This window comes from Cucurbita pepo, chromosome 1, assembly GCF_057944985.1.
Source record: "Cucurbita pepo subsp. pepo isolate OVF chromosome 1, ASM5794498v1, whole genome shotgun sequence".
NCBI classification, from domain to species: Eukaryota; Viridiplantae; Streptophyta; class Magnoliopsida; order Cucurbitales; family Cucurbitaceae; genus Cucurbita; species Cucurbita pepo.
In genome coordinates, this window is record NC_141798.1 from 9,432,267 (window position 1) to 9,458,341 (window position 26,075).

Below are 26,075 nucleotides of genomic sequence, written 5' to 3' on the forward strand. Positions count from 1 at the left end.
GATGCTCTAATCTTCAGTGTGGGCAGTTCGATTGAATCCAGGATTTTGGATTCAGGTGTATCTTTTCATTCGTCTCCAAATAAAGAGTTGTTCCTGAATTTCAAGTCTAGAAATTTCGAGAAGGTGTATCTTACCGACAACAAAGATTTGGAGATTAAAGAAAAGGGGATGTTTGCATAAAAACTCCAGTAGGAAATCATTGGACATTAAACGATGTCAAATATATTTCTGATCTCAAGAAGAACCTGATCTCTATTGGTTAGTTGGACGGCACATGTTATGCAACAAAGTTAGGGAAGAGTTCATGGAAGATTATGAAGGGTGCTGTGGTGGTAGCATGTGACACAAAATCTGGAACCTTATACACCACTGCAGGGTGTATGAACATAGCTGCTGTTGCTGAGAGTGCTTCAAATTCAAGTCTATGACACAATAGACTTGGACATATGAGCGTGAAAGGAATGAAGATGCTGGCTGCGAAGGGAGTTTTAGAAGATCTGAAATCTGTTGATGTGGATCGTTGTGAGAACTGCGTTATGAGCAAGCAGAAATGAGTTAGCTTCACAAGGACTGCTAGAGAATTTAAGAAAGTGCGGTTGGAAATGGTCCACTAAGCAAGTGGGAGTTGAGCTTGAGTTGCAGGGAAACTCACCTAGTGATGTTGTGGCATATACTCATGAAACTCCTAAGACTACTGCTGAGGAACCAGATGTGGAGCAAGGTTTCAAGACCACGAAGCAAGTTGGAGTTGAGCTTGAGTTGTAGGGAAACTCACCTAGTGATGTTGTAACAGATACTCATGAAACTCCTGAGCCTACTGCTGAGGATCCAGATGTGGAGCAAGGTTTCAATACCACGAAGCAAGTGGGAGTTGAGCTTGAGTTGCAGGGAAACTCACCTAGTGATGCTGTAGCAGATACTCGTAAAACTCTTGAGACTACTGCTGAGGAACCAGATGTGGAACAAGGTTCCAAGACAACGAAGCAAGTGGGAGTTGAGGTTGAGTTGCGAAAAAATCACCTAGTGATGTTGTAGCAGATACTCAAGAAACTCCTGAGACTATTGCAGAAGAACCAGCGGTAGAGCAAGTGACACCTGAACCGGTGTTGGATCATCTAGTACTATCAGAGTACCAGATATGTATGTATCTTCATTACACTATCTGTTGCTAATGAAAGGGAACCAGAGCCCTTTGATGAGGCCCTACAGTTGGAGGATACAACCAAGTGGGAGAAAGTCATGGATGATGGGATGTCTAGGCTTCAAAAATGTATTGTACTGAGGCTGAGTATGCGACAATAAGTGAAGTTGAAAAGAAGACGATATGGATGACTGACTATCTGGAAGAATTGGGCAAGAAGTAGCACGAAAAGATTCTTTATAGAGATAATCAGAGTGTCATACAGTTTGTGAGAAACCCGCTATCACTTAAAGATAAAACACGGAAGAAGATACCATTTCATTTGTAGGTTAGTGGAAGATGGTGATGTGTTTTGAGAAGATAGAGGATGCAAAGAATCCAGCAAACATGTTGACAAAATGTGTTGATGTTGGAATATTGAGATTGTGCAAAGTCTCGATTGGTATAGTGCAGTGAAGATGCTCATGATCGTTTGAGGATGATGGTTGACTAGATCAGTCTCGAAGAATTTTTAGGTTATTAGTCAACCGTTATATACAGTAAAACTATATTTGGTAAATTACATAAATAGTAAATAGTCATAAATAGTAAAAAGTTATATATATAGTAGATAGTTATATACCATAGATGTTATATTTGGTAAAGCTATATATAGTAAGCTAAACTATATATATATCCTCTCAGAAAGTATGCTTTGTACTATTTTTCTACATACTTGAAGTCATCAATATAAATCCTTTAGCAAGAGTTCTCTTTGCATGTTCTCTATCCTGTTCTTTGTGTTTATCTAGAACAAGTATATGCGTTGTGTGCGATCCTAACAGTGAGGCAAGCCCACTTGGTGACTGCTTCAACCATTGTGGGGTCCACTAAAATCCTATCCTTTGACACCATATGCCCTATAAATGAGACTTGTTGTAGCCATAGTTCACACTTAAAGAACTTGACATACAATCTATTCTCCCTCGAAATAGTCAGGACTTTTTAAAGATCTAACTTGTATTCCTAATCCATTTTTCAATACACTAGAATGTCGTCTATAAACACGATAACAAACGTGTCTAGACACTCTTTGAATACTCGATTCATCAACTTCATAAATATACATGGGCATTGGTGAATTCGAACAGACTTGTATTATATCAAAGTCATCATGTTTATTTCTTTTATCGTGTTTTTCTATGTCTTTTGGCCCCGACTTCTATAGGTCCTTGGTTCGACCTCCTAATGAGAATTGAGGTCCTTGCACGCCTTATGAAGGTGTCTTCATTCTTGTTTGGGATGTGTATTGGAAAATTAGATACATCGTAGTATTTTAAACGAAAGATGCTAAGAGCAAGTGAGGGAAGGGTTATCTTGCTTTCAATGTCCACCTTGTACACCTCCCAATATATCTTTTGAGCTTTTTGCATTACTCCACCCAATAGACGAATATCCTGTTTCATATAATCCAACAATTCCCTCTTATTATTAATCAGATCCTCTACTTTCAGTTTGTCATATGGGATTGAGATAGAGCCTTTTGGTCCAAGATCTGGGCAAAGATTGTTCCCAAGGGAGCTCAGTTTGCCAGGGAGTAGATTCAAGGAGCCTCTGAAGCAGAATAACATCTTCTTACCGTAATAGACTGCTAACTCGTAAAGCCTATTGTTCCTCATCAGTGGTTTAAGCTTCAAGCTCACCTTCTGTCTTTTTCGTGTGGCTAATCGACTTTTTGATGTGTAATCAACATTGCGGATTACCCACATAACTGATTACCCAGACAATTCAAGAGGAGAAAGAAAGAGGCTTTAACACCACAATGAAGATTACCCACAATTCTTATTAATAGAAAGAAAAAGAAAAGATAGAGAACCTCTTTACACCATCTCATTAAGGATCAAGATCAGAGACAGAACTCAGGAAAATGAAATTGCCTTAGTTATAAAACCAACAATCAAAATTAGAATTATGAATCATCTAACTGTGATTTAATCTCTTTGTATCTCTCGGAAATCTCACTTTCTTTACGATTTAATTGATCATTCAGAGTCTTATTTTCTATCTGTAGTTGTATTAACTCATACCATAGAAATTCGATAATTGATTTTCCAATGTGATCTAGGGAAGACAAGTCTTTTATATTAATTGGGTCTGTATCAACCCAGACATCTTATCAACTTAATGAAATCATCCCACGATAGACGAAACACTGAATGATAGACCGGTGGTGACCTCTATTTACGCCGTTCTCCAGACAAGGTAAGCGAACCGCAGTTCCTTACTCTGATCAAATGCTGGAGGAGACTGGATCATCACATGGTTGGGACACCTGGAAAAAATGAACAGGCGCTATAATTTTTGCCGGAAGAGTTATACTGTCTTAACCATGGATGAGAATGAGAAGATAACGGGTGATATTCCACCGACATAATTCGTTGGAGTGGGCTCCCTTAGGTCTTTGTATTCCTCTTGACAGACCTTCGGGAGACGGGATCGGGTGAAATAGCACTGGATGAATCTCGCTTTAGGATAGGGGTTTATACAATCGGTATTTAGCGGGTGGTGTATCGACTTTTGGCAGTGGTGGTGTATCGAGTTTTTGGTATGGAGGATTTGGGTATGGAGGATTTGCTGTGTAATAGTACATTGCTTATTACCCACAAAACCACCTTCGGTGTCTTTGGTGTGGTGGTGTATCGAGTTTTTGGTATGGAGGATTTGGTATGGAGGATTTGCTGTGTAATATTACATTGCAGATTACCCAGAATCAGGAAAGAGGCTCATCTCGCACATGTTTTGCCGTAAATTTTCTAAGTATTTTTCCTAAAATTTTCTGTTATAAAAAGTTATAAATTGTTCATAGACATGTTTAATGACATGCATATTTTCTATTACTTATTTAAACGATTTTTATTTCATGTCGATTTTTATTTAACTATGCTTAAGTTTTCAAATTATCAAACTATTTAGAGATCAATTAAAAGTCACAATTAGCCTAACAACAAGTATATATTCAAAAATAATGAAAATTATGAAAAATTTAAAATATTGTAATTAAATAGAGAAGAGTTAGAAAATATATCACTATAGTTTATAAAATGGGTTAGACAAACTTCATCCTCCAAATGCCTATTGAGAATTTGAATAAAAAACTTCTCAACCCTTTCCAAGAATCAAAGAAAAATCGCTACAATGCTCTTTTTACGAGTTCAAGAACAAACTCAATCATTTCTACATCTTAGGTAAAACTGCTGCAATGTTCTTTTTAAGGGTTCAATAACAAATTCAATTTATTCCATGATTTAAGATCAAATCGTTAAACTGCTTTGTTTATTAGTTAAAAGTAAACTCAATTGTTCCGTTACACCACTTGCCCTTCACGTCCCTTCTTCTCAACGTGTTCGCGCGGGCCATGCGTGCTTGGGTGAGAGTAGTACTAAATTGGGTGACCACTTGGGAAGTCCTCGTGTTGCACCACTTTTTTTATTTCTTTTGCTTGTTATTTCAATTTCTCCCCGTTCTTTTCTTCCTTTCTTTACAAATGGCAACCACGCCCACGCCCATCGCGTATCTTTTCCCCGACATGTCCGCGCGGGTCCCGCCGGCCGTTCCCAGCACGTGCGTGCACCCACCGTCGCCTCGATCATGCCCACCCCGCATGCGTTAAATGCAATTTGTGCGCATGGCATGTCGGGTGCAATCATACCAGCACTAATGCACCGGATCCCATCAGAACTCCACAGTCAAGTATGCTTGGGCGAGAGTAGTACTAAGTTGGGTGACCACTAGGGAAGTCCTCGTGTTGCACCACTTTTTTATTTCTTTTGCTCGTTATTTCAATTTCTCCACGTTCTTCTCATCCTTTCTTTACAAACGGCAACCACGCTCACGCCCATTGCATTTCTTCTCCCCGAAGTGTCCGCGCGGACCCCGCCGGCTGATTCCAGCACGTGCGTGCACCCACCGTCGCCTCGATCATGCCCACCCCGCATGCGTTAAATGCAATTTGTGCGCATGGCATGTCGGGTGCAATCATACCAGCACTAATGCACCGGATCCCATCAGAACTCCGCAGTTAAGCGTGCTTGGGCGAGAGTAGTACTAAATTGGGTGACCACTTGGGAAGTCCTCGTGTTGCACCACTTTTTTATTTCTTTTGCTCGTTATTTCAATTTCTCCCCGTTCTTCTCTTCCTTTCTTTACAAATGGCAACCTCCACCGCTTGCACGCTCACGCCCATCGCGTTTCTTCTCCCTGACGTGTCCGCGCGAGCCCCACCGGCCGTTCCCAGCACGTGCGTGCACCCACCGTCTCCTCGATCATGCCCACCTCGCATGCGTTAAATGCAATTTGTGCGCATGACATGTCGAGTGCGATCATACCAGCACTAATGCAACGAATCCGATCAGAACAACGCAGTAAAGCGTGCATGGGCGAGAGTAGTACTAAGTTGGGTGATCACTTGGGAAGTCCTCGTGTTGCACCCATGTTTTATATTTCTTTGGCTCGTTATTTCAATTTCTCCCCGTTCTTTTCTTCCTTTCTTTACAAATGGCAACCACGCTCACGCCCATAGCGTTTCTTCTCTCCAACGGTCGTATGCGTTAAATGCAATTTGTGCGCATGGCATGTCGGGTGCGATCATACTTGCACTAATGCACCGGATCCCATCAGAACTTCGTAGTTAAGCGTGCTTGGGCAAGAGTAGTACTAAGTTGGGTGACCACTTCGGAAGTCCTCGTGTTGCACCTCTTTTTTATATTTTTTTGGCTCGTTATTTCAATTTCTCCCCGTTCTTTTCCTCCTTTCTTTACAAATGGCAACATCCCCTGCTCGCACGCTCACGCCCATCGCGTTTCTTCTCCCCGACGTGTCCGTGCGGGCCCCGCCGGCCGTTCCCAGCACGTGCGTGCACCCACCGTCGCCTCGATCATGCCCACCCCGCATGCGTTAAATGCAATTTGTACGCATGGCATGTCGGGTGCGATCATACCAGCACTAATGCATCGGATCCCATCAGAAGTCCACAGTCAAGCGTGCTTGGGCGAGAGTAGTACTAAGTTGGGTGACCACTAGGGAAGTCCTTGTGTTGCACCAATTTTTTATTTCTTTTGCTCGTTATTTCAATTTCCCCCCGTTCTTTTCTTCCATTCTTTACAAATGGCACCCACGCTAATGCCCATTGCATTTCTTCTCACCGACGTGTCCGCGCGGGCCCCGCCGGCCGATCCCAGCACTTGCGTGAACACACCGTTGCCTCGATCATGCCCACCCCGCATGCGTTAAATGCAATTTGTGCGCATGGCATGTCGGGTGTGATCATAACAGCACTAATGCACCGGATCCCATCAGAACTCCGCAGTTAAGCGTGCTTAGGCGAGAGTAGTACTAAAGTGGGTGACCACTTGGGAAGTACTCGTGTTGTACCCCTTTTTTATTTCTTTTGCTCGATATTTCAATTTTTCCCCGTTCTTTTCTTTCTTTCTTTACAAATGGCAACCTCCCCCGCTCGCACGCTCACGCCCATCGCGTTTCTTCTCCTTGACGTGTCCGCGCGAGCCCCGCTGGCCGTTCCCAGCACGTGCGTGCACCCACCGTCTCCTCGATCATGCACACCCCGCATGCGTTAAATGCAATTTGTGCGCATGACATGTCGAGTGCGGTCGTACCAGCACTAATGCACCAGATCCGATAAGAACAACACAGTTAAGCGTGCTTGGGCGAGAGTAGTACTAAGTTGGGTGACCACTTGGGAAATCCACGTGTTGCACCACTTTTTTATATTTCTTTTGCTCGTTATTTCAATTTCTTTCTGTTCTTTTCTTCATTTCTTTACAAATGGCAACCACGCTCACGCCCATCGCGTTTCTTCTCCCCAACGGCCGTATGCGTTAAATGCAATTTGTGCGCATGGCATGTCGGGTGCGATCATACCTGCAGTAATGCACGGATCCCATCAGAACTCCGTAGTTAAGCGTGCTTGGGCGAGAGTAGTACTAAGTGGGTGACCACTTCGTAAGTCCTCGTGTTCCACCCCTTTTTTATATTTCTTTTGCTCGTTATTTCAATTTCTCCCGTTCTTTTCTTCCTTTCTTTACAAATGGCAACCTCCCCCGCTCGCACGCTCACGCCCATCGCGTTTCTTCTCCCCGACGTGTCCGCGCGGGCCCCGTCGGCCGTTCCCAGCACGTGCGTGCACCCTCGATCATGCCCACCCCGCATGCGTTAAATGCAATTTGTGCGCATGGCATGTCGGGAAAATCATACCAGAACTAATGAACCGGATCCCATCAAAATTCCGCAGTCAAGCGTGCTTGGGCGAGAGTAGTACTAAGTTGGGTGACCACTTGGGAAGTCCTCGTGTTGCACCCCTTTTTTATTTTTTTTTTGCTCGTTATTATAATTTCTCGCTGTTCTTTTCTTTCTTTCTTTACAAATGGCAACCTCCCACGCTCGCACGCTCACACCCATCGCGTTTCTTCTCCCCGACGTGTACGCGCGGGCCCCGTCGGCCGTTCCCAGCACGTGCGTGCCCCCACCGTTGCGTCGATCATGCCCACCCCGCATGCGTTAAATGCAATGTGTGCGCATGAAATGTCGGGTGCGATCTTACCAGCACTAATGCACCGGATCCCATCAGAACTCCGCAGTTAAGCGTTCTTGGGCGAGAGTAGTACTAAGTTGGGTGACCACTTCGAAAGTCCTCGTGTTGCACCCCTTTTTTATATTTCCTTTGCTCGTCATTTCAATTTCTCCCCGTTCTTTTCTTCCTTTCATTACAAATGGCTACCTCCCCCGCTCACGCCCATCGCGTTTCTTCTCCCCGATGTGTCTGGGCGGGCCCCACCGGCCGTTTCCAGCATGTGCGTGCACCCACCGTCGCCTCGATCATGCCCACCCCGCTTGCGTTAAATGCAATTTGTGCGCATGGCATGTAGGGTGCGATCAGACAAGCACTAATGCACCGGATCCCATCAGAACTCCGCAAGTAAGCGTGTTTGTGCGAGAGTAGTACTATGTTGGGTGACCACTTGGGAAGTCCTCGTGTTGCACCCCTTTTTTATATTTCTTTTGCAAGTCATTTCAATTTCTCCCAGTTCTTTTCCTCCTTTCTTTACAAATGGCAACCTCCCCTGCTCGCACGCTCACGCCCATCGCGTTTCTTCTCCCCGACGTGTCCGCGCGGGCCCCGTCGGCCGTTCCCAGCACGTGCGTGCACCCTCGATCATGCCCACTCCGCATGCGTTAAATGCAATTTGTGCTCATGGCATGTTGGGTGCGATCATACCAGCACTAATGCACCGGATCCCATCACAATTCCGCAGTTAAGCGTGCTTGGGCGAGAGTAGTACTAAGTTGGGTGACCACTTGGGAAGTTCTCGTGTTGCACCCCTTTTTTATATTTCTTTTGCTCGTTACGTCAATTTCTCACCGTTCTTTTCTTCCTTTCTTTACAAATGGCAACCTCCCCGACTCGCACGCTCACGCCCATCGCGTTTCTTTTCCCCGACTTATCCGCGCGGGCCCCGCCGGCCATTCCCAGCACGTGCGTACACCCACCGTCGCCTCGATCATGCCCACCCCACATGCGTTAAATGCAATTTGTGCGCATGGCAAGTCGGGTGCGATCATACCAGCACTGATGCACCAGATCCCATCAGAACTCCGCAGTCAAGCGTGCTTGGGCGAGGGTAGTACTAAGTTGGTGTTAGGATCGCACAACAACGCACACGCTCGATCTAGATGATCACCAAGAGAAGGATAGAGAGAATTGCAAGGAGAACTCTGGCTAAAAGGATTTTTTATTGATGACTTCAGACATGTACAACAAGAGAGTACAAAGAATAGAAAAGTACATTTCAAAGCTTTACTAGACGGGATATATATATGGTTCAGTCTACTAAATATAGCTTTACCAGATTTAACCATCTACTATATATAGCTATGTACCATATATGGCTTTACCAAATATAGCTTTACCGGATATAGCCATTGACCAAGCTATAAATACAGGGAGCAGACTCCATAACTCAACAATTCTCCCACTTGGAGACTGATCCTACACCATACCAAGTAGGGCTTTGCATAGCTTTAATTTTCCAACATCAACACATTTTGTCAACATGTCTGCTGGATTCTTTGCACCCTCTATCTTCTCCAAACACATATCGCCTTCTTCCACTAACCTGCGAGTGAAATGGTACCGTCTTCTAATGTGTTTTGTCCTTGAATGATAGACTGGGTTTTTCACCAACTGTATGGCACTCTGACTATCTGTATAAAGGATCTTCTTGCACTGCTTCCGGCCTAATTCTTCTAGATAGTCTGTCATCCATATCATCTCCTTTCCAGCTTCAGCTATGGCCACGTACTCAGCTTCAGTAGATGAAAGAGCAACGCATTTCTGAAGCTTAGACATCCAACTCACTGCTGTTCCATCTATAGTGTAGATATACCCAGATGTGCTCTTGCTGGAGTCTACATCTCCACTCAGATCAGCATCCACAAAACCTTGCAGAACTACTTTGCCATTGCCATAACAAAGTGTAGTATTGGATGTACCTCTCAGATATCTCAGAAGCCACTTCACAGCTTCCCAATGTTCCTTCCCTGGATTTGCCATGTACTTGCTAACAACTCCCACTGCATGTGTTATGTCAGGTCTAGTGCAGACCATAGCATACATCAAACTCCCAACTGCAGAAGCGTACGGAACTGATGCCATGTGCTCACGTTCCTCAACTGTCTTGGGAGATTGCCCCTTTGACAATTTAATATGATTTGCCAAGGGGGTAGTCCTGGGTTTAGCGTTATTCATCTTGAATTTGGACAACACATTCTCAATGTACTGCTCTTGGGATAGATTTAATGTGCTAGCAGATCTATCTCGAGAAATCTTCATCCCAAGGATCTGCTTCACTGCACCTAAATCTTTCATCTCAAATACTGAAGACAAGTTTGCCTTCAGGTGGTTTATCTCCCTCATACTTGATCCAGCAATTAGTATATCATCCACATACAGGAGTAGAAACACATAAGAATCAGTGTATTTCTTGAGGTAGCAACACTGATCCTTTTCACTTCTGTGGAAACCACTCTTGCTCATGAAGGAGTCAAACTTCTTGTACCATTGTCTTGGTGCTTGTTTCAGTCCATACAAGCTCTTATTGAGCTTACACACCATGTGCTCCTTGCTTGGAGCTGCAAATCCTTCGGGTTGTTGCATATAGATCTCCTCATCTAGATCTCCATGTAAAAATGTCGTTTTTACATCCATTTGCTCAAGGTGCAAATTCTCCGATGCAACAATACTCAGTAGAATTCGGATAGTAGTTAATTTCACAACTGGAGAAAAGATCTCAGCATAATCAATGCCTTTTCTTTGTGAATATCCTTTAACTACTAACCGAGCCTTAAACCTCCTTCTGCCATCTGGTTCAACCTTGATTTTGAACACCCATTTGTTCAACAGAGCTCTCTTTCCTGTAGGCAACTCAGTCAGCACCCACGTATTATTCCTTTCAAGTGAGCTCATCTCATCATCCATGGCTTGCTCCCACTTAGTTGAATCTTCCACTTGTAGGGCCTCATCAAAGGACTCTGGTTCTCCTGCGTCAGTCAGCAACAGATAGTGTAACGAGGTTGAATATCTGTCTGGTGCTCTGGTAGTTCTGGATGATCTTCTCAACACCTGTTCAGGTGCAACTTGCTCCACGTCTGGTTCTTCAGCAATAGGATCAGCCACGTCTGGTTCTTCAGCAATAGGATCAGGAGTTTCTTGAGCTTCTGTTGTACCATCACTGTGTGAATTTTCTTGCCACTCAAATTCAACTCCCACTTGCTTCGTAGTCTCAGAGTTTATCTTCTCTCTGTCCTTGTACATGACATTTTCATCAAAGGTCACATCACAGTGTCTTAGGATCTTCATATTTTTCTCATCCCAAAACCTATACCCGAACATGTCAGAGCCATAGCCTATGAAGTAGCATTTCACAGCCTTAGCATCAAGCTTATCTCTCTTCTCTGGATCAACATGAACATATGCAGTACAGCCAAAGGTTCTCAAGTGAGAGTACTTGAGTTCTTTTCCTGTCCATACTTCTTCGGGCAATTTGAACTTCAAGGGTACTGACGGCCCTCTATTAATCAAATATGCTGCTGTGTTCACAGCATCAGCCCAGAATGCCTTTGGCAATCCAGAATGAATCCTCATGCTTCTTGCTCGCTCATTCAAGGTTCTGTTCATCCTTTCTGCAATACCATTTTGTCTTGCCTTACCGGGAATTGTTCTTATTAATCTAATTCCCTCAGCTGCACAAAATGTTATAAACTCTGATTTGTTGTACTCTCCTCCATTGTCAGACCTCAGGCATTTGATCTTCAAGCCGGTCTGATTTTCAACTTCAGCTTTCCACTTCTTGAAGGTGGTAAACACATCTGACTTGTGTTTCAGAAAGTAAACCCATACCTTCCTGCTGAAGTCATCGATGAAGGTGACGTAGTACCTTGATCCACCAAGTGATGAAACTGGAGATGGTCCCCAGACGTCTGTATGGACCATTTCCAACCGCACTTTCTTCGGTTTTCTGGCAGCCTTTGTGAAACTAACTCGTTTCTGTTTGCCCGTAACGCAGCTCTCACAAAGACCCATATCAACAGATTTTAAGCCTTATAAAGCTCCTTTCGCAGTGAGCATCTTCATTCCTTTGACGCTCATATGTCCAAGTCTATTGTGCCATAGACTTGAATTGGAAGCACTCTCAGCAGCAGCAGTCATGTTTATACACTCTGCAGTAGTGTATAAGGTTCCGGATTTTGTGCCACGCGCAACAACCATGGCGCCCTTCACAATCTTCCAGGAACTCTTTCCAAACTCTGCTGCATAGCCTGTGCTATCCAACTGACCAATAGAGATCAGGTTCTTCTTGAGACCAGGAATGTATCTGACATCTTGTAATGTCCATTGATTTCCTGCTGGAGTTTGTATGGAGACATCTCCCTTTCCTTCAATCTCCAAGGTTTTATTGTCGGCAAGATACACCTTCCCGAAATTTCCTGATTTGAAATTTCGAAACAATTCCTTACTTGGAGACGAATGGAACGATGCACCTGAATCCAAAATCCAGGATTCAGCTGGGCTATCCACACTAAGGATTAAAACGTCCTCAGCATCTTCTGTTGTGTATATAGAATCATCATCATCTTCAGATTTATGATTCTGCTTCTTCTTTAGCTTTGTACAATCTGTCCGAAAGTGTCCTTTTCCCCCACAGCTCCAACACATTACGTTGGGTTTGTTTGGAGATTTTCCCCGGTTCTTTGATTTTGAACGCCCATGTTTGTTTGAGCTCTTTGATTTGCTTCTTCCCCTTCGATCAACACTGAGAGCATTGCCTGATGAATCTCCAGTTTCCCGTTTGCGAATACTTTCGCTGAGAACTACATCTCGAATTTCATCAAACTTCAGTTTATCAGATCCTCGGGAACTGCTGATTGCGGGGAACTGCTGATTGCGGCAACAACAGTATCCCATGACTCGGGTAAGGATGACATCAAAATCAACGCTTTAATTTCATCTTCGAAATTAATTTCCACCGAACCCAGTTGACTTATGATCATATTGAATTCATTTATATGATCCGCAACACGTCCACCTTCAGACATCTGTAGATTGAACAATCTACGCATCAAATACACCTTGTTCATAGCCGACGATTTTTCATACATATTTGACAGCGCCTTCATCAGATCTGACGTTGTCTTCTCCTTGATGATGTTAAACGCCACGTTTCTGGATAGCGTCAACCGGATCATCCCTAAGGCTTGTCGATCCTTGAGCTTCCACTGTTCCGTGGTCATGGTATCCGGCTTCACCCCCAACAGAGGTTCGTGAAGATCTTTCTGGTACAGATAATCTTCAATCTGCATCTTCCAGAAACCGAAATCGGATCCATCGAACTTCTCAATTCCAATCTTTGAACTTTCCATCTTCACAAATCGTGGTGAATTTTGCCTTGCTCTAATACCAGTTGTTAGGATCGCACAACAACGCACACGCTCGATCTAGATGATCACAAAGAGAAGGATAGAGAGAATTACAAGGAGAACTCTGCCTAAAAGGATTTTTTATTGATGACTTCAGGCATGTACAACAAGAGAGTACAGAGAATAAAAAAGTACATTTCAAAGCTTTACTAGACGGGATATATATATGGTTCAGTCTAATAAATATAGCTTTACCAGATTTAACCATCTACTATATATAGCTATGTACCATATATGGCTTTACAAAATATAGCTTTACCGGATATAGCCATTGACCAAGCTATAAATACAGGGAGCAGACTCCATAACTCATCAGTTGGGTGACCACTTGGGAAGTCCTCGTGTTGCACCCCTTTTTTATATTACTTTTGCTCGTTACTTCAATTTCTCCACGTTCTTTTCTTCCTTTCTTTACAAATGGCAACCTCCCCCGCTCACGCCCATCACGTTTCTTCTCCCCGACGTGTCCGCGTGGGCCCCGCCGGCCGTTCCCAGCACGTGCGGGCACCCACCGTCGCCTCGATCATGCCCACCCCGCATGCGTTAAATGCAATTTGTGCGCATGGCATGTCGGGTGCGATCATACCAGCACTAATGCACCGGATCCCATCAGAACTCCGCAGTCAAGCGTGCTTGGGCGAGAGTAGTACTAAGTTGGGTGACCACTTGGGAAGTCCTCCTGTTGCACCCCTTTTTTATATTTCTTTTGCTCGTTACTTCAATTTCTCCCCGTTCTTTTCTTCCTTTCTTTACAAATGGAAACCTCCCCCGCTCGCACGCTCACGCCCATCGCGTTTCTTCTCCCCGACGTGTCCGCGCGGGCCCCACCGGCCGTTCCCAGCACGTGCGTGCACCCACCGTCGCCTCGATCATGCCCACCCCGCATTCGTTAAATGCAATTCGTGCGCATGGCATGTCGGGTGCGATCATACCAGCACTAATGCACCGGATCCCATCAGAACTCCGCAGTTAAGCGTGCTTGGGCGAGAGTAGTACTAAGTTGGGTGACCACTTGGGAAGTCCTCGTGTTGCACCCCTTTTTTATATTTCTTTTGCTCGTTACTTCAATTTCTCCCCGTTCTTTTCTTCCTTTCTTTACAAATGGCAACCTCCCCCGCTCGCACGCTCACGCCCATCGAGTTTCTTCTCCCCGACGTGTCCGCGCGGGCCCCGCCGGCCGTTCCCAGCACGTGCGTGCACCCACCGTCGCCTCGATCATGCCCACCCCGCATGCGTTAAATGCAATTTGTGCCCATGGTATGTCGGGTGCGATCATACCAGCACTAATGCACCGGATCCCATCAGAACTCCGCAGTGAAGCGTGCTTGGGCAAGAGTAGTACTAAGTTGGGTGACCACTTGGGAAGTCCTCGTGTTGCACCCCTTTTTTATATTTCTTTTGCTCGTTACTTCAATTTCTCCCCGTTCTTTTCTTCCTTTCTTTACATATGGCAACCTCCCCCGCTCGCACGCTCGCGCCCATCGCATTTCTTCTCCCCGACGTGTCCGCGCGGGCCCCACCGGTCGTTCCTAGAACGTGCGTGCACCCACCGTCGCCTCGATCATGCCCACCCCGCATGCGTTAAATGCAATTTGTGCGCATGGCATGTCGGGTGCGATCATACCAGCACTGATGCACCGGATCCCATCAGAACTCCGCAGTCAAGCGTGCTTGGGCGAGAGTAGTACTAAGTTGGATGACCACTTGGGAAGTCCTCGTGTTGCACCAATCTTTTTTATATTTCTTTTGCTCGTTACCTCAATTTCTCCCCGTTCTTTTCTTCCTTTCTTTACAAATGGCAACCTCCCTCGCTCGCACGCTCGCGCCCATCGCGTTTCTTCTCCCCGACGTGTCCGCGCGGGTCCCGCCGGCCATTCCCAGCACGTGCGTACACCCACCGTCGCCTCGATCATGCCCACCCCACATGCGTTAAATGCAATTTGTGCGCATGGCAAGTCGGGTGCGATCATACCAGCACTAATGCACCGGATCCCAACAGAACTCGCAGTGAAGCGTGCTTGGGCGAGAGTAGTACTAAGTTGGGTGACCACTTGGGAAGTCCTCGTGTTGCACCCCTTTTTTATATTTCTTTTGCTCGTTACTTCAATTTCTCCTCGTTCTTTTCTTCCTTTCTTTACAAATGGCAACCTCCCCCGCTCGCACGCTCGCGCCCATCGCGTTTCTTCTCCCCGACGTGTCCGCGCGGGCCCCGCCGGCCGTTCCCAGCACGTGCGTGCACCGACCGTCGCCTCGATCATGCCCACCCCGCATGCGTTAAATGCAATTTGTGCGCATGGCATGTCGGGTGCGATCATACCAGCACTAATGCACCGGATCCCATCAGAACTCCGCAGTGAAGCGTGCTTGGGCGAGAGTAGTACTAAGTTGGGTGACCACTTGGGAAGTCCTCGTGTTGCACCCCTTTTTTATATTTCTTTTGCTCGTTACTTCAATTTCTCCCCGTTCTTTTCTTCCTTTCTTTACAAATGGCAACCTCCCCCGCTCGCACCCTCACGCCCATCGCGTTTCTTCTCCCCGACGTGTCCGCGCGGGCCCCACCGGCCGTTCCCAACACGTGCGTGCACCCACCGTCGACTCGATCATGCCTACCTTGCATGCGTTAAATGCAATTTGTGCGCATGGCATCTCGGGTGCGATCATACCAGCACTGATGCACCGGATCCCATCAGAACTCCGCAGTCAAGCGTGCTTGGGCGAGGGTAGTACTAAGTTGGGTGACCACTCGGGAAGTCCTCGTGTTGCACCCCTTTTTTATATTTCTTTCGCTCGTTACTTCAATTTCTCCCCGTTCTTTTATTCCTTTCTTTACAAATGGCAACCTCCCCAGCTCGCACGCTCACACCCATCGCGTTTCTTCTCCCCGACGTGTCCGCGCGGGCCCCGCCGGCCGTTCCCAGCACGTGCGGGCACCCACCGTCGCCTCGATCATGCCCACCCCGCATGCTTTAAATGAAATTTGTGCGCATGGCATGTCGGGTGCGATCATACCAGCACTAATGCCCCGGATCCCATCCGAACTCTGCAGTCAAGCGTGCTTGGGCGAGTGTAGTACTAAGTTGGGTGACCACTTGTGGGAAGTCCTCGTGTTGCACCCCTTTTTTATATTTCTTTTGCTCGTTACTTCAATTTTTCCCCGTTCTTTTCTTCCTTTCTTTACAAATGGCAACCTCCCCCGCTCGCACGCTCAAGCCCATCGCGTTTCTTCAACCCGACGTGTCCGTGCGGGCCCCGCCGGCCGTTCCCAGCACGTGCGTGCACCCACCGTCGCCTCGATCATGCCCACCCCGCATGCGTTAAATGCAATTTGTGCGCATGGCATGTCGGGTGCGATCATACCAGCACTAATGCACCGGATCCCATCCGAACTCTACAGTCAAGTGTGCTTGGGCGAGAGTAGTACTAAGTTGGGTGACCACTTTGGAAGTCCTCGTGTTGCACCCCTTTTTTATATTTCTTTTGCTCGTTACTTCAATTTCTCCCCGTTCTTTTCTTCCTTTCTTTACAAATGGCAACCTCCCCCGGTCGCATGGCATGTCGGGTGCGATCATACCAGCACTAATGCACCGTATTCCATCAGAACTCCGCAGTTAAGCGTGCTTGGGCGAGAGTAGTACTAAGTTGGGTGACCACTTGGGAAGTCCTCGTGTTGCACCCCTTTTTTATATTTCTTTTGCTCGTTACTTCAATTTCTCCCCGTTCTTTTCTTCCTTTCTTTACAAATGGCAACCTCCCCCGCTCGCACGCTCACGCCCATCGCGTTTCTTCTCCCCGACGTGTCCGCGCGGGCCCCGCCGGCCGTTCCCAGCACGTGCGTGCACCCACCGTCGCCTCGATCATGCCCACCCCGCATGCGTTAAATGCAATTTGTGCGCATGGCATGTCGGGTGCGATCATACCAGCACTAATGCACCGGATCCCATCAGAACTCCGCAGATAAGCGTGCTTGGGCGAGAGTAGTACTAAGTTGGGTGACCACTTGGGAAGTCCCCGTGTTGCACCCCTTTTTTATATTTCTTTTGCTCGTTACTTCAATTTCTCCCCGTTCTTTTCTTCCTTTCTTTACAAATGGCAACCTCCCCCGCTCGCACGCTCGCGCCCATCGCGTTTCTTCTCCCCGACGTGTCCGCGCGGGTCCCACCGGCCGTTCCCAGCACATGCGTGCACCCACCGTCGCCTCGATCATGCCCACCCCGCATGCGTTAAATGCAATTTGTGCGCATGGCATGTTGGGTGCGATCATACCAGCACTAATGCACCGGATCCCATCAGAACTCCGCAGTTAAGTGTGCTTGGGTGAGAGTAGTACTAAGTTGGTTGACCACTTGGGAAGTCCTCCTGTTGCACCCCTTTTTTATATTTCTTTTGCTCGTTACTTCAATTTCTCCCCGTTCTTTTCTTCCTTTCTTTACAAATGGCAACCTCCCCCGCTCGCACGCTCACGCCCAGCGCGTTTCTTCTCCCCGACATGTCCGCGCGGGCCCCGCCGGCCGTTCCCAGCACGTGCGTGCACCCACCGTCGCCTCGATCATGCCCACCCCGCATGCGTTAAATGCAATTTGTGCGCATGGCATGTTGGGTGCGATCATACCAGCACTAATGCACCGGATCCCATCAGAATCCGCAGTTAAGCGTGCTTGGGCGAGAGTAGTACTAAGTTGGGTGACCACTTGGGAAGTCCTCGTGTTGCACCCCTTTTTTATATTTCTTTTGCTCGTTACTTCAATTTCTCCCCGTTTTTTTCTTCCTTTCTTTACAAATGGCAACCTCCCCCGCTCGCACGCTCACGCCCATCGCGTTTCTTCTCCCCGACGTGTCCGCGCGGGCCCCGCCGGCCGTTCCCAGCACGTGCGTGCACCGACCGTCGCCTCGATCATGCCCACCCCGCATGCGTTAAATGCAATTTGTGCGCATGGCATGTCGGGTGCGATCATACCAGCACTAATGCACCGGATCCCATCAGAACTCCGCAGTCAAGCGTGCTTGGGCGAGAGTAGTACTAAGTTGGGTGACCACTTGGGAAGTCCTCGTCTTGCACCCCTTTTTTATATTTCTTTTGCTCGTTACTTCAATTTCTCCCCGTTCTTTTCTTCCTTTCTTTACAAATGGCAACCTCCCCCGCTCGCACGCTCACGCCCATCGCGTTTCTTCTCCCCGACGTGTCCGCGCGGGCCCAACCGGCCGTTCCCAGCACGTGCGTGCACCCGCCGTCGCCTCGATCATGCCCACCCCGCATGCGTTAAATGCAATTTGTGCGCATGGCATGTCAGGTGCGATCATACCAGCACTAATGAACCGGATCCCATCATAACTCCGCAGTTAAGCGTTCTTGGGCGAGAGTAGTACTAAGTTGGGTGACCACTTGGGAAGTCCTCCTGTTGCACCCCTTTTTTATATTTCTTTTGCTCGTTACTTCAATTTCTCCCCGTTCTTTTCTTCCTATCTTTACAAATGGAAACCTCCCCCGCTCGCACGCTCACGCCCATCGCGTTTCTTCTCCCCGACGTGTCCGCGCGGGCCCCGCCGGCTGTTCCCAGCACGTGCGTGCACCCACCGTCGCCTCGATCATGCCCACCCCGCATGCGTTAAATGCAATTTGTGCGCATGGCATGTCGGATGCGATCATACCAGCACTAATGCACCGGATCCCATCAGAACTCCGCAGTTAAGCGTGCTTGGGCGAGAGTAGTACTAAGTTGCGTGACCACTTGGGAAGTCCACGTGTTGCACCCCTTTTTTATATTTCTTTTGCTCGTTACTTCAATTTCTCCCCGTTCTTTTCTTCCTTTCTTTACAAATGGCAACCTCCCCCGCTCGCACGCTCACGCCCATCGCGTTTCTTCTCCCCGACGTGTCCGCGCGGGCCCAACCGGCCGTTCCCAGCACGTGCGTGCACCCGCCGTCGCCTCGATCATGCCCACCCCGCATGCGTTAAATGCAATTTGTGCGCATGGCATGTCGGGTGCGATCATACCAGCACTAATGAACCGGATCCCATCAGAACTCCGCAGTTAAGCGTTCTTGGGCGAGAGTAGTACTAAGTTGGGTGACCACTTGGGAAGTCCTCCTGTTGCACCCCTTTTTTATATTTCTTTTGCTCGTTACTTCAATTTCTCCCCGTTCTTTTCTTCCTATCTTTACAAATGGAAACCTCCCCCGCTCGCACGCTCACGCCCATCGCGTTTCTTCTCCCCGACGTGTCCGCGCGGGCCCCGCCGGCTGTTCCCAGCACGTGCGTGCACCCACCGTCGCCTCGATCATGCCCACCCCGCATGCGTTAAATGCAATTTGTGCGCATGGCATGTCGGATGCGATCATACCAGCACTAATGCACCGGATCCCATCAGAACTCCGCAGTTAAGCGTGCTTGGGCGAGAGTAGTACTAAGTTGCGTGACCACTTGGGAAGTCCACGTGTTGCACCCCTTTTTTATATTTCTTTTGCTCGTTACTTCAATTTCTCCCCGTTCTTTTCTTCCTTTCTTTACAAATGGCAACCTCCCCCGCTCGCACGCTCACGCCCATCGCGTTTCTTCTCCCCGACGTGTCCGCGCGGGCCCCGCCGGCCGTTCCCAGCACGTGCGTGCACCCACCGTCGCCTCGATCATGCCCACCCCGCATGCGTTAAATGCAATTTGTGCGCATGGCATGTCGGGTGCGATCATACCAACACTAATGCACCGGATCCCATCAGAACATCGCAGTTAAGCGTGCTTGGGCGAGAGTAGTACTAAGTTGGGTGACCACTTGGGAAGTCCTCGTGTTGCACCCCTTTTTTATATTTCTTTTGCTCGTTACTTCAATTTCTCCCCGTTCTTTTCTTCCTTTCTTTACAAATGGCAACCTCCCCCGCTCGCACGCTCACGCCCATCGCGTTTCTTCTCCCCGACGTGTCCGCGCGGGCCCCGCCGGCCGTTCCCAGCACGTGCGTGCACCGACCGTCGCCTCGATCATGCCCACCCCGCATGCGTTAAATGCAATTTGTGCGCATGGCATGTCGGGTGCGATCATACCAGCACTAATGCACCGGATCCCATCAGAACTCCGCAGTGAAGCGTGCTTGGGCGAGAGTAGTACTAAGTTGGGTGACCACTTGGGAAGTCCTCGTGTTGCACCCCTTTTTTATATTTCTTTTGCTCGTTACTTCAATTTCTCCCCGTTCTTTTCTTCCTTTCTTTACAAATGGCAACCTCCCCCGCTCGCACCCTCACGCCCATCGCGTTTCTTCTCCCCGACGTGTCCGCGCGGGCCCCACCGGCCGTTCCCAACACGTGCGTGCACCCACCGTCGACTCGATCATGCCTACCTTGCATGCGTTAAATGCAATTTGTGCGCATGGCATCTCGGGTGCGATCATACCAGCACTGATGCACCGGATCCCATCAGAACTCCGCAGTCAAGCGTGCTTGGGCGAGGGTAGTACTAAGTTGGGTGACCACTCGGGAAGTCCTCGTGTTGCACCCCTTTTTTATATTTCTTTCGCTCGTTACTTCAATTTCTCCCCGTTCTTTTATTCCTTTCTTTACAAATGGCAACCTCCCCAGCTCGCACGCTCACACCCATCGCGTTTCTTCTCCCCGACGTGTCCGCGCGGGCCCCGCCGGCCGTTCCCAGCACGTGCGGGCACCCACCGTCGCCTCGATCATGCCCACCCCGCATGCGTTAAATGCAATTTGTGCGCATGGCATGTTTGGTGCGATCATACCAGCACTAATGCACCGGATCCCATTAGAACTCCGCAGTTAAGCGTGCTTGGGCGAGAGTAGTACTAAGTTGGGTGACCACTTGGAAGTCCTCCTGTTGCACCCCTTTTTTATATTTCTTTTGCTCGTTACTTCAATTTCTCCCCGTTCTTTTCTTCCTTTCTTTACAAATGGCAACCTCCCCCGCTCGCACGCTCACGCCCATCGCGTTTCTTCTCCCCGACGTGTCCGCGCGGGCCCCGCCGGCCGTTCCCAGCACGTGCGTGCACCCACGTTCTTTTCTTCCTTTCTTTACAAATGGCAACCTCCCCCGCTCGCACGCTCACGCCCATCGCGTTTCTTCTCCCCGACGTGTCCGCGCGGGCCCCGCCGGCCGTTCCCAGCACGTGCGTGCACCCACCGTCGCCTCGATCATGCCCACCCTGCATGCGTTAAATGCAATTTGTGCGCATGGCATGTCAGGTGCGATCATACCAGCACTAATGCACCGGATCCCATCAGAACTCCGTAGTTAAGCGTGCTTGGGCGAGAGTAGTACTAAGTTGGGTGACCACTTGGGAAGTCCTCGTGTTGCACCCCTATTTTATATTTCTTTTGCTCGTTACTTCAATTTCTCCCCGTTCTTTTCTTCCTTTTCTTTACAAATGGCAACCTCCCCCGCTCACACGCTCACGCCCATCGCGTTTCTTCTCCCCGACGTGTCCGCGCGGGCCCAACCGGCCGTTCCCAGCACGTGCGTGCACCCACCGTCGCCTCGATCATGCCCACCCCGCATGCGTTAAATGCAATTTGTGCGCATGGCATGTCGGGTGCGATCATACCAGCACTAATGCACCGGATCCCATTAGAACTCCGCAGTGAAGCGTGCTTGGGCGAGAGTAGTACTAAGTTGGGTGACCACTTGGGAAGTCCTCGTGTTGCACCCCTTTTTTATATTTCTTTTGCTCGTTACTTCAATTTCTCCCCGTTCTTTTCTTCCTTTCTTTACAAATGGCAACCTCCCCCGCTCGCACGCTCACGCCCATCGCGTTTCTTCTCCCCGACGTGTCCGCGCGGGCCCCGCCGGCCGTTCCCAGCACGTGCTAGCACCCACCGTCGCCTCGATCATGCCCACCCCGCATGCGTTAAATGCAATTTGTGCGCATGGCATGTCGGGTGCGATCATACCAGCACTAATGCACCGGATCCCATCAGAACTCCGCAGTTAAGCGTGCTTGGGCGAGAGTAGTACTAAGTTGGGTGACCACTTGGGAAGTCCTCGTGTTGCACCCCTTTTTTATATTTCTTTTGCTCGTTACTTCCATTTCTCCCCGTTCTTTTCTTCCTTTCTTTACAAATGGCAACCTCCCCCCCTCGCACCCATCGCGTTTCTTCTCCCCGACGTGTCCGCGCGGGCCCCGCCGGCCGTTCCCAGCACGTGCTAGCACCCACCGTCGCCTCGATCATGCCCACCCCGCATGCGTTAAATGCAATTTGTGCGCATGGCATGTCGGGTGCGATCATACCAGCACTAATGCACCGGATCCCATCAGAACTCCGCAGTTAAGCGTGCTTGGGCGAGAGTAGTACTAAGTTGGGTGACCACTTGGGAAGTCCTCGTGTTGCACCCCTTTTTTATATTTCTTTTGCTCGTTACTTCCATTTCTCCCCGTTCTTTTCTTCCTTTCTTTACAAATGGCAACCTCCCCCCCTCGCACCCATCGCGTTTCTTCTCCCCGACGTGTCCGCGCGGGCCCCGCCGGCCGTTCCCAGCACGTGCGTGCACCCACCGTCGCCTCGATCATGCCCACCCCGCATGCGTTAAATGCAATTTGTGCGCATGGCATGTCGGGTGCGATCATACCAGCACTAATGCACCGGATCCCATCAGAACAATGCAGTTAAGCGTGCTTGGGCGAGAGTAGTACTAGGTTGGGTGACCACTTGGGAAGTCCTCGTGTTGCACCCCTTTTTTATATTTCTTTTGCTTGTTACTTCAATTTTTCCCCGTTCTTTTCTTCCTTTCTTTACAAATGGCAACCTCCCCCGCTCGCACGCTCACGCCCATCGCGTTTCTTCTCCCCGACGTGTCCGCGCGGGCCCCGCCGGCCGTTCCCAGCACGTGCGTGCACCCACCGTCGCCTCGATCATGCCCACCCCGCATGCGTTATATGCAATTTGTGCGCTTGGAATGTCGGGTGCGATCATACCAGCACTAATGCACCGGATCCCATCAGAACTCCGCAGTGAAGCGTTTTTGGGCGAGAGTAGTACTAAGTTGGGTGACCACTTGGGAAGTCCTCGTGTTGCACCACTTTTTTATATTTCTTTTGCTCGTTACTTCAATTTTTCCCCGTTCTTTTCTTCCTTTCTTTACAAATGGCAACCTCCCCCGCTCGCACGCTCACGCCCATCGCGTTTCTTCTCCCCGACGTGTCCGCGCGGGCCCCGCCGGCCGTTCCCAGCACGTGCGTGCACCCACCGTCGCCTCGATCATGCCCACCCCGCATGCGTTAAATGCAATTTGTGCGCATGGCATGTCGGATGCGATCATACCAGCACTAATGCACTGGATCCAATCAGAACTCCGCAGTTAAGCGTGCTTGGGCGAGAGTAGTACTAAGTTGGATGACCACTTGGGAAGTCCTCGTGTTGCACCACTTTTTTATATTTCTTTTGCTCGTTACTTCAATTTCTCCCCGTTCTTTTCTTCCTTTCTTTACAAATGGCAACATCCCCCGCTCGCACCTCACGCCCATCGCGTTTCTTCTCCCCGACGAGTCCGCGCGGGCCCCGCCGGCCGTTCCCAGCACGTGCATGCACCCACCGTCGCCTCGATCATGCCCACCCTGCATGCGTTAAATGCAATTTGTGCGCATGGCATGTCGGGTGCGATCATACCAGTACTAATGCACCGTATCCCATCAAAACTCCGCAGTTAAGCGTGCTCGGGCGAGAGTAGTACTAAGTTGGGTGACCACTTGGGAAGTCCTCGTGTTGCACCCCTTTTTTATATTTCTTTTGCTCGTTACTTCAATTTCTCCCCGTTCTTTTCTTCCTTTCTTTACAAATGGCCATCTCTCACGCTCACGACCATCGCGTTTCTTCTCCCCGACGTGTCCGCGCGGGCCCCGCCGGCCGTTCCCAGCACGTGCGTGCACCCACCGTCGCCTCGATCATGCCCACCCCGCATGTGTTAAATACAATTTGTGCGCATGGCATGTCGGGTGCGATCATACCAGCACTAATGCACCGTATTCCATCAGAACTCCGCAGTTAAGCGTGCTTGGGCGAGAGTAGTACTAAGTTGGGTGACCACTTGGGAAGTCCTCGTGTTGCACCCCTTTTTTATATTTCTTTTGCTCGTTACTTCAATTTCTCCCCGTTCTTTTCTTCCTTTCTTTACAAATGGCAACCTCCCCCGCTCGCACCTCACGCCCATCGCATTTCTTCTCCCCGACGTGTCCGCGCGGGCCCCGCCGGCCGTTCCCAGCACGTGCGTGCACCCACCGTCGCCTCGATCGTGCCCACCCCGCATGCTTTAAATGCAATTTGTGCGCATGGCATGTCGGGTGCGATCATACCAGCACTAATGCACCAGATCCCATCAGAACTCCGCAGTTAAGCGTGCTTGGGCGAGAGTAGTACTAAGTTGGGTGACCACTTGGGAAGTCCTCGTGTTGCACCCCTTTTTTATATTTCTTTTGCTCGTTACTTCAATTTCTCCCCGTTCTTTTCTTCCTTTCTTTACAAATGGCAACCTCCCCCGCTCATGCCCATCGCGTTTCTTCTCCCCGACGTGTCCGCGCGGGCCCCACCGGCCGTTCCCAGCACGTGCTAGCACCCACCGTCGCCTCGATCATGCCCACCCCGCATGCGTTAAATGCAATTTGTGCGCATGGCATGTCGGGTGCGATCATACCAGCACTAATGCACCGGATCCCATCAGAACTCCGCAGTTAAGCGTGCTTGGGCGAGAGTAGTACTAAGTTGGGTGACCACTTGGGAAGTCCTCGTGTTGCACCCCTTTTTTATATTTCTTTTGCTCGTTATTTCAATTTCTCCCCGTTCTTTTCTTCCTTTCTTTACAAATGGCAACCTCCCCCGCTCGCACGCTCACGCCCATCGCGTTTCTTCTCCCCGACGTGTCCGCGCGGGCCCCGCCGGCCGTTCCCAGCACGTGCGTGCACCCACCGTCACCTCGATCATGCCCACCCTGCATGCGTTAAATGCAATTTGTGCGCATGGCATGTCGGATGCGATCATACCAGCACTAATGCACCCGATCCCATCAGAACTGCGCAGTTAAGCGTGCTTGGGCGAGAGTAGTACTAAGTTGGGTGACCACTTGGGAAGTCCTCGTGTTGCACCCCTCTTTTATATTTCTTTTGCTCGTTACTTCAATTTCTCCCCGTTCTTTTCTTCCTTTCTTTACAAATTTCAACCTCCCCCACTCGCACGCTCACGCCCATCGCGTTTCTTATCCCCGACGTGTCCGCGCGGGCCCCGCCGGCCGTTCCCAGTGTCACGATCCTACATTCTTGACCGTGCGGCGTCGTGACCGATACACGCTCACGACCAGCCTTAAGGGGAATTAAGCCCCATATATATTTTTCGCCCCGGCTTTGTGGCTTCGTCGGACCTTAGGCGAGGTTTGCCTTTGCCAATCGAACATCGCTTGTGCGGAATCCAAGCTTGTTCAACCACACACGCCTTCTGCGCGTGTATGTTCAATCGTCTGCGACACATCCGACTTGCCTCTACGCTAGGCCAACTCCTTCGGCTCGACCTTGCCTCTACTCGGGCCAAGGTCTCTCAATACAACGTCGCATCTCATCTTGCCATCTCGATCCCCATCGACGGGGTCCATATGTCTTGACGCCATCCCGAGTCTCGGGATGTCGTCGTCCATCATAACTCGTTCGGTCGTGCCATCGAGAATGGGTCCGCGTGTCGTTCATCTCATCGGGGCTTCCCGAACATCCATCCATCCGGGTTCTATCGAGGCATAGGCCCTCCCGTGCCCATGCCGAGTCATTTACGGATACCGTACCGGATAGCGGGTGCATGTAGCAACCTCCAACACGCGGGCTAGGGCGCAATATCGGCACACCCGTGCCGTCCGGTACTGTCCTTCAAAAACCCATTTCAAAGGAAGTCGCCCGAGACACTCGTCTCGGCACGCTCGCCCACACTGTGACACACGTA

The 26,075-nt window shown here is 49.3% G+C and overlaps 25 non-coding genes and 19 pseudogenes across 25 annotated transcripts; all 44 read left to right on the plus strand.

Annotated features, from left to right (window-relative positions):
- The first annotated feature begins 4,815 nt into the window (after positions 1-4,815).
- LOC111782334 (5S ribosomal RNA) lies at positions 4,816-4,934 on the plus strand (annotated as a pseudogene).
- Positions 4,935-5,147: 213 nt separating this feature from the next.
- On the plus strand, positions 5,148-5,266 carry LOC111782965 (5S ribosomal RNA). The gene has a single exon (XR_002813246.2). It is a non-coding gene; the product is annotated as a 5S ribosomal RNA (ribosomal RNA).
- Positions 5,267-5,491: 225 nt separating this feature from the next.
- On the plus strand, positions 5,492-5,610 carry LOC111782815 (5S ribosomal RNA; annotated as a pseudogene).
- A 146-nt stretch (positions 5,611-5,756) lies between these two features.
- LOC147793855 (5S ribosomal RNA) lies at positions 5,757-5,875 on the plus strand (annotated as a pseudogene).
- Positions 5,876-6,102: 227 nt separating this feature from the next.
- Positions 6,103-6,221, plus strand: LOC147793856 (5S ribosomal RNA; annotated as a pseudogene).
- Positions 6,222-6,434: 213 nt separating this feature from the next.
- On the plus strand, positions 6,435-6,553 carry LOC147793857 (5S ribosomal RNA; annotated as a pseudogene).
- Positions 6,554-7,043: 490 nt separating this feature from the next.
- On the plus strand, positions 7,044-7,160 carry LOC147793858 (5S ribosomal RNA; annotated as a pseudogene).
- Positions 7,161-7,722: 562 nt separating this feature from the next.
- Positions 7,723-7,841, plus strand: LOC147793859 (5S ribosomal RNA; annotated as a pseudogene).
- Positions 7,842-8,060: 219 nt separating this feature from the next.
- LOC147793860 (5S ribosomal RNA) lies at positions 8,061-8,179 on the plus strand (annotated as a pseudogene).
- Positions 8,180-8,397: 218 nt separating this feature from the next.
- LOC147793861 (5S ribosomal RNA) lies at positions 8,398-8,516 on the plus strand. The gene has a single exon (XR_015413543.1). It is a non-coding gene; the product is annotated as a 5S ribosomal RNA (ribosomal RNA).
- Positions 8,517-13,740: 5,224 nt separating this feature from the next.
- Positions 13,741-13,859, plus strand: LOC147793862 (5S ribosomal RNA). The gene has a single exon (XR_015413470.1). It is a non-coding gene; the product is annotated as a 5S ribosomal RNA (ribosomal RNA).
- Positions 13,860-14,086: 227 nt separating this feature from the next.
- Positions 14,087-14,205, plus strand: LOC147793863 (5S ribosomal RNA). The gene has a single exon (XR_015413943.1). It is a non-coding gene; the product is annotated as a 5S ribosomal RNA (ribosomal RNA).
- A 227-nt stretch (positions 14,206-14,432) lies between these two features.
- On the plus strand, positions 14,433-14,551 carry LOC147793864 (5S ribosomal RNA). Its single transcript, XR_015413400.1, has one exon. It is a non-coding gene; the product is annotated as a 5S ribosomal RNA (ribosomal RNA).
- Positions 14,552-14,778: 227 nt separating this feature from the next.
- Positions 14,779-14,897, plus strand: LOC147793865 (5S ribosomal RNA). The gene has a single exon (XR_015413487.1). It is a non-coding gene; the product is annotated as a 5S ribosomal RNA (ribosomal RNA).
- Positions 14,898-15,126: 229 nt separating this feature from the next.
- Positions 15,127-15,244, plus strand: LOC147793866 (5S ribosomal RNA; annotated as a pseudogene).
- Positions 15,245-15,471: 227 nt separating this feature from the next.
- LOC147793867 (5S ribosomal RNA) lies at positions 15,472-15,590 on the plus strand. The gene has a single exon (XR_015413121.1). It is a non-coding gene; the product is annotated as a 5S ribosomal RNA (ribosomal RNA).
- Positions 15,591-15,817: 227 nt separating this feature from the next.
- On the plus strand, positions 15,818-15,936 carry LOC147793868 (5S ribosomal RNA). The gene has a single exon (XR_015413114.1). It is a non-coding gene; the product is annotated as a 5S ribosomal RNA (ribosomal RNA).
- A 227-nt stretch (positions 15,937-16,163) lies between these two features.
- LOC147793869 (5S ribosomal RNA) lies at positions 16,164-16,284 on the plus strand (annotated as a pseudogene).
- Positions 16,285-16,511: 227 nt separating this feature from the next.
- LOC147793870 (5S ribosomal RNA) lies at positions 16,512-16,630 on the plus strand (annotated as a pseudogene).
- A 95-nt stretch (positions 16,631-16,725) lies between these two features.
- LOC147793871 (5S ribosomal RNA) lies at positions 16,726-16,844 on the plus strand. The gene has a single exon (XR_015413535.1). It is a non-coding gene; the product is annotated as a 5S ribosomal RNA (ribosomal RNA).
- Positions 16,845-17,071: 227 nt separating this feature from the next.
- LOC147793872 (5S ribosomal RNA) lies at positions 17,072-17,190 on the plus strand. Its single transcript, XR_015413256.1, has one exon. It is a non-coding gene; the product is annotated as a 5S ribosomal RNA (ribosomal RNA).
- Positions 17,191-17,417: 227 nt separating this feature from the next.
- On the plus strand, positions 17,418-17,536 carry LOC147793873 (5S ribosomal RNA). The gene has a single exon (XR_015413546.1). It is a non-coding gene; the product is annotated as a 5S ribosomal RNA (ribosomal RNA).
- A 227-nt stretch (positions 17,537-17,763) lies between these two features.
- LOC147793874 (5S ribosomal RNA) lies at positions 17,764-17,881 on the plus strand. The gene has a single exon (XR_015413480.1). It is a non-coding gene; the product is annotated as a 5S ribosomal RNA (ribosomal RNA).
- Positions 17,882-18,108: 227 nt separating this feature from the next.
- LOC147793875 (5S ribosomal RNA) lies at positions 18,109-18,227 on the plus strand. The gene has a single exon (XR_015413376.1). It is a non-coding gene; the product is annotated as a 5S ribosomal RNA (ribosomal RNA).
- A 227-nt stretch (positions 18,228-18,454) lies between these two features.
- On the plus strand, positions 18,455-18,573 carry LOC147793876 (5S ribosomal RNA; annotated as a pseudogene).
- A 227-nt stretch (positions 18,574-18,800) lies between these two features.
- LOC147793877 (5S ribosomal RNA) lies at positions 18,801-18,919 on the plus strand. The gene has a single exon (XR_015413485.1). It is a non-coding gene; the product is annotated as a 5S ribosomal RNA (ribosomal RNA).
- A 227-nt stretch (positions 18,920-19,146) lies between these two features.
- LOC147793878 (5S ribosomal RNA) lies at positions 19,147-19,265 on the plus strand (annotated as a pseudogene).
- A 227-nt stretch (positions 19,266-19,492) lies between these two features.
- LOC147793879 (5S ribosomal RNA) lies at positions 19,493-19,611 on the plus strand. The gene has a single exon (XR_015413486.1). It is a non-coding gene; the product is annotated as a 5S ribosomal RNA (ribosomal RNA).
- A 227-nt stretch (positions 19,612-19,838) lies between these two features.
- Positions 19,839-19,957, plus strand: LOC147793880 (5S ribosomal RNA; annotated as a pseudogene).
- A 227-nt stretch (positions 19,958-20,184) lies between these two features.
- On the plus strand, positions 20,185-20,303 carry LOC147793881 (5S ribosomal RNA). Its single transcript, XR_015413122.1, has one exon. It is a non-coding gene; the product is annotated as a 5S ribosomal RNA (ribosomal RNA).
- Positions 20,304-20,530: 227 nt separating this feature from the next.
- Positions 20,531-20,649, plus strand: LOC147793882 (5S ribosomal RNA). Its single transcript, XR_015413116.1, has one exon. It is a non-coding gene; the product is annotated as a 5S ribosomal RNA (ribosomal RNA).
- A 227-nt stretch (positions 20,650-20,876) lies between these two features.
- On the plus strand, positions 20,877-20,994 carry LOC147793883 (5S ribosomal RNA; annotated as a pseudogene).
- A 354-nt stretch (positions 20,995-21,348) lies between these two features.
- Positions 21,349-21,467, plus strand: LOC147793884 (5S ribosomal RNA). Its single transcript, XR_015413280.1, has one exon. It is a non-coding gene; the product is annotated as a 5S ribosomal RNA (ribosomal RNA).
- Positions 21,468-21,695: 228 nt separating this feature from the next.
- Positions 21,696-21,814, plus strand: LOC147793885 (5S ribosomal RNA). Its single transcript, XR_015413231.1, has one exon. It is a non-coding gene; the product is annotated as a 5S ribosomal RNA (ribosomal RNA).
- A 227-nt stretch (positions 21,815-22,041) lies between these two features.
- Positions 22,042-22,160, plus strand: LOC147793886 (5S ribosomal RNA). Its single transcript, XR_015414065.1, has one exon. It is a non-coding gene; the product is annotated as a 5S ribosomal RNA (ribosomal RNA).
- A 219-nt stretch (positions 22,161-22,379) lies between these two features.
- LOC147793887 (5S ribosomal RNA) lies at positions 22,380-22,498 on the plus strand. The gene has a single exon (XR_015414156.1). It is a non-coding gene; the product is annotated as a 5S ribosomal RNA (ribosomal RNA).
- A 219-nt stretch (positions 22,499-22,717) lies between these two features.
- LOC147793888 (5S ribosomal RNA) lies at positions 22,718-22,836 on the plus strand (annotated as a pseudogene).
- A 227-nt stretch (positions 22,837-23,063) lies between these two features.
- Positions 23,064-23,182, plus strand: LOC147793889 (5S ribosomal RNA). The gene has a single exon (XR_015413563.1). It is a non-coding gene; the product is annotated as a 5S ribosomal RNA (ribosomal RNA).
- A 227-nt stretch (positions 23,183-23,409) lies between these two features.
- LOC147793890 (5S ribosomal RNA) lies at positions 23,410-23,528 on the plus strand (annotated as a pseudogene).
- Positions 23,529-23,754: 226 nt separating this feature from the next.
- LOC147793891 (5S ribosomal RNA) lies at positions 23,755-23,873 on the plus strand (annotated as a pseudogene).
- Positions 23,874-24,092: 219 nt separating this feature from the next.
- LOC147793892 (5S ribosomal RNA) lies at positions 24,093-24,211 on the plus strand. Its single transcript, XR_015413540.1, has one exon. It is a non-coding gene; the product is annotated as a 5S ribosomal RNA (ribosomal RNA).
- Positions 24,212-24,437: 226 nt separating this feature from the next.
- LOC147793893 (5S ribosomal RNA) lies at positions 24,438-24,556 on the plus strand. The gene has a single exon (XR_015413318.1). It is a non-coding gene; the product is annotated as a 5S ribosomal RNA (ribosomal RNA).
- Positions 24,557-24,775: 219 nt separating this feature from the next.
- Positions 24,776-24,894, plus strand: LOC147793894 (5S ribosomal RNA). The gene has a single exon (XR_015414201.1). It is a non-coding gene; the product is annotated as a 5S ribosomal RNA (ribosomal RNA).
- Positions 24,895-25,121: 227 nt separating this feature from the next.
- On the plus strand, positions 25,122-25,240 carry LOC147793895 (5S ribosomal RNA; annotated as a pseudogene).
- Positions 25,241-26,075: the final 835 nt, after the last annotated feature.